This window comes from Macaca nemestrina, chromosome Y (assembly GCF_043159975.1).
Source record: "Macaca nemestrina isolate mMacNem1 chromosome Y, mMacNem.hap1, whole genome shotgun sequence".
NCBI lineage: Eukaryota > Metazoa > Chordata > Mammalia > Primates > Cercopithecidae > Macaca > Macaca nemestrina.
In genome coordinates, this window is record NC_092146.1 from 9,773,953 (window position 1) to 9,782,824 (window position 8,872).

Consider the following 8,872-nt stretch of genomic DNA (forward strand, 5'->3'; position numbering starts at 1 on the left):
CTACAGACTCTTTTAGTCACATTATCATCAGGTTTTCCAGTGTTAATATCCAACCCTCCAAGTTCATTACTACCCCTGTAGGAAATACCCAATGAATGAGGTGCCAGTAAAGTGCAAGTTTCCTTTTCATTACAGTACCTTAAAGAAATAAAGACCTGGGGAAGTTTCTGATACATCAATACATATATAGAGCCTTTCTAATTCTCACTCGTGTTTTTGGTCTTACATGAGAAGATGTTGTGTTATTCCTAAGCCACAATCTTACTGCTTCTGAGATATAGACCTTCAAGCAACAGAAAGATGTTGCACCAAACCACATTTCTTAATATAGCATGTCATAATAAATAAAACACAATCAAAGAGAGGAAGAGTGAAGAAAAGACAAGATCCTATTTTCTGGTAGCAAAAGAGACAGAGCCCTTTGAAAACCCTAATTTAAGCCATACTGATGCCATAGATAATTAGAAAGAAAGAAAGAAAGAAAGAAAGAAAGAAAGAAAGAAAGAAAGAAAGAAAGAAAGAAAGAAAGAAAGAAAGAAAGAAAGAAAGAAAGAAAGAAAGAAAGAAAGAAAGAAAGAAAGAAAGAAAGAAAGAAAGAAAGAAAGAAAGAAAGAAAGAAATGAAAGCAGGAATTTGGCCTTTAAAAGAGCCCAGATCTGAACCTTTTCCAAGCCAGTGCTGTGACAACATATTTGTATCTCTGCAGTTTCTGGCATTTCTACTTTTCTTGATGCGACTGCATTCTTCTGTGCCTGCAGAAAGGAAAGCTTGTGGCATGCCTAATTCACCTAAATATTTGCAGGAAGCTGTCACCGGTACCCATAGTTTGAGCTGAGTGCAGTCTGCCTGCAAGGTGAGTGTGTAAATTTAGACAAATAGGCTCAAGAGAAACTTGTGGAAATGTGCCATCACATACAGAGATTCTTGGATGGTGAAGCAACACCCTAGAGATCCTGGGACAAAGGTAACATTCATCACCAGTGGCCAGTGGATTATTGAATTATGCCTATGAAACGCAGCCTCTGTAAAAACCAACAGGACAGGATTCAGAGAGTCTCCAGGTAACTGAACAAGTAGAGTGTTCCAGAAAATTTTGTGCACATAAAAACAGACACTGACAATTTTAAATGACATGCAGAGTGTAAGGGTCTTTTCTTTGTTTTGGAAGAAGTTTAGTCCTTTAGTAATGTGTCCATAATTTTAACTTATTAACTATAACATACTCTAAAGTAACCTAAATCTGCACATTGCAAACATTAGAACATGGATATTTCCACTAAAATGATTCTATAGTTGACTAATAGGGTTTAACAAGTATTACTTTGGAGAGATAAAGTTTTCTTTTGTTAACTGCGCAAGAACTGGACATTTATAAAAGAAAAAAAAATCAAGTTATATCTCAGCAAAAATTCTAATCATATGTTCAGTTTGGGAGAATGACCATCAGTGAGTTTGTGTCAGAAATATTTATTCTAAAGGAAAAGTCTTTTAATTTACAATTCTGTGCCTCTGAAGTATTTGTGCCACTATAATGTCAAGCACACCATCACTGACAGTTCTTTGTCTTTCTTTGTGGGAGGGAAGCTGAGGCTGCCTCATAACTCAGTAGACTCTGTATTATAGTATATAAAAATAAGAAAAATAAAAATCATTACAGAATTCTCTGTCATCCACATCTAATAAAACACAACTCTGGTCTGAAATATAGTAGTAGCCACAGATACAATTTAGAGCTTGCAAGAACAGCCTAGTATCCACCAGTCTGCTTTATATTTGGACTTATGTGTACATAAAATAATCACACTTGGGCAAAAAAATGTTTTATTAATTATTTTAAAGATACAGTGCTTAAAAATGCCATGATAGTTTAAATACATACCTTGGACATTTCCAAATCTCTTTCCAAGATTTCACAATGGGTGAAATTGTTTTGCACTCGGAAGATGGAATAGGGCATCTTGCAACTCATGATACATTTCGTTCAGCTTAGTTCTTGTGTCCTGTGCAGATAGACTGACAATTAAAACTCATCAATCATACTTTAACATGGATTATATCCCTTGGGTTGAGCCCCAGATCTTCCTCAGCACCTCACACTGTCTCTCATTGGCCTGTTTCAACTCCATCTTAATATTACAGCGAACAAGGGCCTTACATTCTTCCAGCACAACTAGGTAATATGAGGCAAGTTTCCTAATTTGAATCATAACCTCTTGGGTGAAAGTTCCAGTCAAAAACACCTGAGAGACCAGGCCTTTGGCACATGCCCCCAGTGCTGTCACTTTTTGCCCAGTAATTAACATTTCATTGGCAGATGCGTCACCCATCATTTTCAGAAATGTAACAGCAGAACAGCCATCTGGACTGTCCCAAGCTCGTATAAGGGGTTTGGAACAAATCCTTTTCTTTAGCCCACACAAGATCACAAAGGAGCAGTATGGATTCACCTAGTCCATTGGCACGGCCATTGACTGATACAACAATAGGCTTTTTAAATTGAATAAAAGTATTCACAAATTTCTTGAAGGTGTCCACCATTTCAAGCCTTGCTCACTTTCTGTCATTCCTTAAATGTTTCACAAAGTACCCAAAATCAAGACCACAATAAAAGACACTTCCAGATGCACTGAGTAACGCAAGCCTGCTGTCATCTGCAGCAGCCCTATTCAGAGCATTCACCATTTCTTTAATTGCTTCTGTATTCAGTGCGTTTTTTGTCTGTCGATCTAGTTGATAGCAATATCTGGGTGAATCCATCCTCTTTCTTCACTACAATGTCTCTGTATGTGCTGACACTTTCTGTTAGCTTTATGGTGAATTACGTCTTCTTGAAAAAAGATTGCTCTCTCTCGTCATGCGTAACATTTCTTGGGCTACCTTTCAATCTTGGAACTGATGTGTGTATGTCTGTTGCAATGGCTGCTAATGGGTCTATTAATACCACTATAGCTTTTTGGGGAGCTGAGCCTATGTCCGTGGAAGCAGTAACTGAGCCAGACATCTGAGACATTAGTGGGTGTAGCAGGGTCCTGTTTTCTATTCCAGTGTGTTCTGCACTGGGACCTGACAAAGGGTCCCTGACAGGTTTCCCTTCGGTCACCTTGAAGTCCACCATGTCCTGCTCATCTACCATAATAGGGTCCAGTTTCTCGAGTACCTGAAAGCCACTCACAGTTTTCTTGTTGTTAACAAGTGTCTTGATAGTTGAATTTACTAGATCCATATTCTTTGTGTGAGAGAGAAGTGAATCTGCCTTTCTCCTGATGTTCTTGCTGGCAGCAAATAACAGGCTGGTTTTGGATCTGTGGTGTTTGACAGTCACCGATGTTCTAGGAGAGCTCTTAGAATAGTTCACATTGGTAGATCTGGAAGTTCTTCCTCTGGTATTGTTTGAAAACATTCTGCTTGTTCTGGTACATGCCAGTTTTTTTCTGTTTTCTCTCTGTTGTCTGTTAAACTCATTTATACATTTTTCACAGCTCATGAGGTGCTGCTCTGGCTCCCAAGTGTCATCCTGTTTGTTGAAACTTTTCCATGAACCAAATACATTTTCTTTCCATTTTTGTCTTGTCTTTTGTCAACAATAGTTTCAACCTCTAACTCCTGGCAAGATATGAAGGAAGACTCAGGATTGGAGCAGTTGCTGTGCCATCTTTGTTTCAGTTGTGTCTCCACATAGCCACTTCTTTCTGCCTCCAGTGCTTCACCAGGTTCTGCGTATGGATGAGCCACTTCTATTCCATCACCACTGGTTTATGAAAATTGTGTGAAATAGCAGCTATTCCCTGTGCCTTAGGCTCTCCACCTTTAGTCTCTGGTGGGACAGCTTGGGCTTTGTCTCATGGTGCATGATAGCTTGCTCAGTAGCCTCATGTAGGAGTAACTAAGTCCACAGCTCCTACTCTCAGCTGTAGTACAGAAAGCTTTCTTCCTGCCTGATGTTCTTTTGTGTTTCTTTGTTTAATTGTGGTTGCTATGATGATTATATTGAACACTATAATGTTATTCCATTTTTAAAGTTACACTAGCTTACATTCAGTAACATAAAAATCCTTATTCCTGTGTAACTTAACTCCCTTAATTCACTTACTGTGTAACTTAACTCCATTATTTCACTTCTCAAAATTATGCATTGTATGTCAAAAACATCAATTAGTGGTATTTTTTATTAAATATATTATTGTTTTAAGTTGTGTTGAGAACAAATTATGGAGGTGCACATTGTTAATTTTTTATCTTTTATATTTTTCATGCATTTATCTTTACCTTAATCTTTACTTATTCATACTGCTTTTGAGTGTCTGTTCATTCTACCCTGAAGTACTCCACAAAACATTTATTAAAGGGTGGTCTACTGGTAAAAGGTGTCCATTTTTATCTGGGAATATCATAATTTGTCCCTCACATTTGATGAACAATTTGTTTGATCATAATGTTTAGGTTTGACAGTTTTTTTCTGACTTCACTTGGAATACATTTGTCTACAGCTTTCTACCATCTTAGTTTTCAGATAAGAAATCCACCGGTTATTCAGTGGTTATTCAGATAAGAAACCTACTGGTTATTTTGCTTTCCTTGAAAATCCGCAAAATTATCTTTGCATATGGTTTAGACAGTTTAATTATCAGATAAGCTTGAGTGGTTTTTTTGTTTGTTTGTTTGTTTGTTTTGTTTTTGGTTGTTGTTGTTTCTTTTATTTGGCAATTGTTGAACTTATTGGGTATTTATTTGTTGTCTTAAATTGTTATGTTCTTTATTATTATTTTGTTAAATAGTCTCCTTGATTATATATCTCTCCCTTTGAAAGCCCCAAATGCACATGTATGGTGGCTTCATGGTGTCCCTCAGGTTTCTAGGCTGTGTAAAGCTACCTTGAACCTTTCCAGCCTGTGTTGGTGACCACTATGTGTTTGACTGCCCCTAAGGGTGTGTATCACAGTGTGGGGCAAGTTTGTCAGTTGGTCTCGCAAGGCTGATGCATCCCAGATTTCAATTCCTAGACTTCAATTATTGCAGTCTCATTAGTGCACCACAATGTAGCAATCTCTAATTGTGAGGCACACGGAGCTCTTGGTCTCATGGCCAAGAAAATTAAGGAGATGGATGCAAATCGTTTGAAGCAAAACTTTTATAAGTGAAAGTAAAAACCTCTTCACTGTGGAGGTGGAATACAAGTGGTTTACCTACTCTGAGACTGAGGCTTACGGTTTCTAAAGGCAGAGAAGTAAAGAAATGTGCTTAGTGGTCTTGGAGTAAGCATTTTTCGGGTTGGCCCTGAACCTTGGACTTAGATTAATCTGCAAATGAAGTGATGATTTATAGAAGCTACTAAGCTCAGCATTGCAACTTGGCCCTGGACCAAGAAGGAGCTGAAGTGACAGCTTGACCTGAGACCTTGGCCTGGGACCAATCACAGGCTGAAGTAATGTCTCATGACCACAATAATTAAGGAGGCTGGATGATGCAAATTTCAAGTAGGAAGAAAAGGTTAATAAGCAAAAGAAGAAAACTCTCCACAGTAAAGAGGGGATTTGCGAGGGTTTCCAATTATAAAGCTGGGTCATTACTTTTTAGGAACTGGAAAGAATGAAATGTTCTGAGGTGTCTGTGGGCTGTCTTGAAGAAAGCACTACTTCAGCTAGGTTCAGAACCTGGCCTGGGAAAAATGAGAGGCTAAAGTAAAAGCTTTGTCTGGATCAATGGGCTGGGGAAAAGCAGAAGCTGAAGGGATAATTCATAAATGCTTTGCTTGCCTTCAAAGCATGTCCAAAATAGAAAAGAAAAATATTTCATCAGAGCCCACTGGAGCCTACTGTGTATCATGCCCACAATGGGAGGAGTGTGTATTTTCTTGAAGTCTGCTGATTATGTGAATGACAGAGGCACTTATTCCTTTGGCCTTGTCCTCTTATCTCTGGAGGTGTGATTATGTTTTAGGAAAAAATGACAAAGGCATTTTCATGTTCTACCTTGTTTTCTTATTAGTGCAGCTGTGGTTATACCTTTAGGATATCCTCATGTTCAACTTTTTTTAATCGGTGTCTGCAGCCTGAGTTTTCAGGCTGTTCCTGTGTGTAAAAAAAGTTAATCAAGAACCACTTCTAGATTCCTCATTGTTTTTTCTCTTATGCTTTCATGAAGGTAATTTTGTGTATTTTGTAGATAAAATAAAGATTGTGTTAAGGGCTTTTCTGTACAGTTTTCCACTTTTGACATGGAATCAAGGTTCACTTTAGAGCACATGTGAAATTTTTGTATTAGCTATGTTCAATCTGTACTTTCTTCTTTTAAAATAAAGGTTTCTAATACAGGAATATATTGTTTTAATTCTTATAATTCAACATTTGAACAGTCTAGTACTAGGGGTCTCTTTTTCATAGCTGTAAGGTTGTAAAAGATGTTTGACATTTGTCTGCTTTCTGCCATAGAACTCCAAACATCTTTGCAATCTCCAAATGCTGCCTTTTAATATGATAATGATGATTCAGAGCTACATGCTGGGGTTTGTCAGTGAAAACACAAAGGCATTATTTGAGGGTAGGGATTATAGGGTTCACTCTGCATCATTCCAAAATGACACAGGTGCTGCAGGTAATGGCAGCAGCAGCCCATTTAGAGGGGCTGCTTCAAAGATACCAGGTGCAATGAGGGAGGCGAAGCCAGGGCTGTGCACTCCGTGAAACTGCTGGAAACTGAGAAAAGGCAGAAACCACACTCACACCCAAGTTCAATTAACAGGAGCCCCACCTACTCAGGAGCAGTGGCAGTTGCCCCACCACAGATGCAGACTCAGGCATCCCTCAGCTTTCTGAGACCTGGGAAGCCATTTTTCCAACAATGGCCTCGAAGTGCCTGTTCCCATTGCCTGGCCTCTCCCAGCTCCCATGCCCACTATGACATTGTGCAAATGTGCTGTCATCCACAGAGATTCTTGCCTGCTGAAGTGACACCCTAGAGATCCTGTGACAAATGTCATGTTCATCACAAGTGGCCAGTGGATTATTCGATCAGGCTATATAATGGAGCCTCCATAGAAACCAACAGGAAAGGATTCAGAGAGCTTCTGGATAGCTGAAAATGTAGAGAGTTCCAGAAAACTGTGTGCACATAAAAACAGACAACAATAATTTTAAATGTCATCTGCACAGGATAAACATTAAAACGTGGAAATTTCCACAAGGATTGTTCCATAATTCACTAATATGGTGCAAGAAGTTTACTTTAGAGAGATAAAGGTTTATTTTTGTTAACTGAGTAAGAACTAGACATTTACAAAAGAAAAAAAAATCAAGTGGTATCTCAGCACAAATTCCAATCGTATGTTTGGTTTAGGAGAATGATCATCAGTGAATTTTGTGTCTGAAATATTTATCCTAAAAGATAAGGCTTTCAATCCAGAATTTTGTGTCTCTGAGATACGTGTGCCACTCTAAAGTCAAAGGCACCATCTCTGATAATTCTGTGTGTTTTTTTTTGTGTGTGTGGGAGGGGAGTGGAGGCTGCCTGATACCCAGGATATCTCTGCATTCTCGGATATAAAAAAAAAATTATTTCATAAATCTCTGTCATCTAAATCTCATAAAAACAATTATGGTCTTATATATAGTAGAAGACATAGATAGAACTTAGATTTTGCTAAAACAGTCTATTACTCACCAGTCTGCTTTTATATTTGGGCTTGTGTTTGCATAAAATAATCACAATAAGGCAAAGAAGATTTTTTTATTACTTATTTTAAAGTTGCAGTGCTTAAACTTTCCTTGATAATTTAAATACATAGCTTGGACATTTTCAGTTCTCCTTTCAGGCCTCAGCTATGGGTGAAATTGTTTTGGGTTATAAAGATGGATTAGGGTATCTTGCAACTTGTGATGTATTTGGTTCAGCTCAGTTCTTGTGTCCTGAGAAGACAGACTGACAATTAAAACTCATCAATTGTATTTTCCACATACATTAACATGGAATTGTTCCCTTTGTCTGAGTCCCAGATTTTCTTTAGTAACTCACACTCTGTCTCTTTGGCTTGTTCCAATGTCATCTTAATATTACTGCATACAAGAGCCTTACATGTCTCCAGCACAACTCGATTACATGAGGCAGAGTCCTTCATTTGTATCATAACCTATGGGGTGAAACTTGCAAAGAAACCTTAGAGACCAGACCTGTGACACATGCCTCCTCTTCTGTCAGTTTTCACCCAGCAATTAACATTTCATTGGCAGACGCTTCACCAATCTGCTTGGGAAATGTAACTGTAGAGCAGCTATCTGCACTCTGTCCAAAAGTCATGCAAGGATTTGAAACCAAGCCTTTTCATTAGGTCACATGAAAGCACAGAGAGGCAGTGTGAATACACCTATTCCAAAGGATGTGCCACTGACTGGTAAAACAAAAGGCTTTTTAAATTGATTGAAAATATTCACGAAGTTCTTGATGGTGTCCAACATTTCAAGGCTTGTTCTGTTTCTGTCATTCCTTAAGTCCTTCACAAAGTACCAAAATACAGACCACAGCAAAAGACACTTCCAGCTGCACTGAACATCATGAGATGGCTGTTACCCACAGCAGCCCTATTCAGAGCATTCACCATTTCTTAATTACTGCTGTATTCAGAGCATTTTTTTTCTGTTGATCAAGTTGATAGCAATATCTGGGTGAATTCGTCCTCTTTCTTCACTACTATGTCTCTGTTTGTGCTGGCACTTTCTGTTAGCCTTATGGTGAAGTGTATCCTCTTGACAAAAGGCTGGACTCTGCCATCATCAGTAGCATTTCTTTGCCCACCTTTCACGCTTGGAACTAATGTATGCACGTCTATTGTTCCATTGGCTGCTAATGGGCCCATTAAGACCACTATACCTTTTTTGGTGCC

At 38.5% G+C, this 8,872-nt stretch overlaps 1 pseudogene; it reads right to left on the reverse strand.

The window, feature by feature from the left end:
• Positions 1-1,415: 1,415 nt before the first annotated feature.
• Positions 1,416-8,110, reverse strand: LOC139360942 (testis-specific chromodomain protein Y 1-like; annotated as a pseudogene).
• Positions 8,111-8,872: the final 762 nt, after the last annotated feature.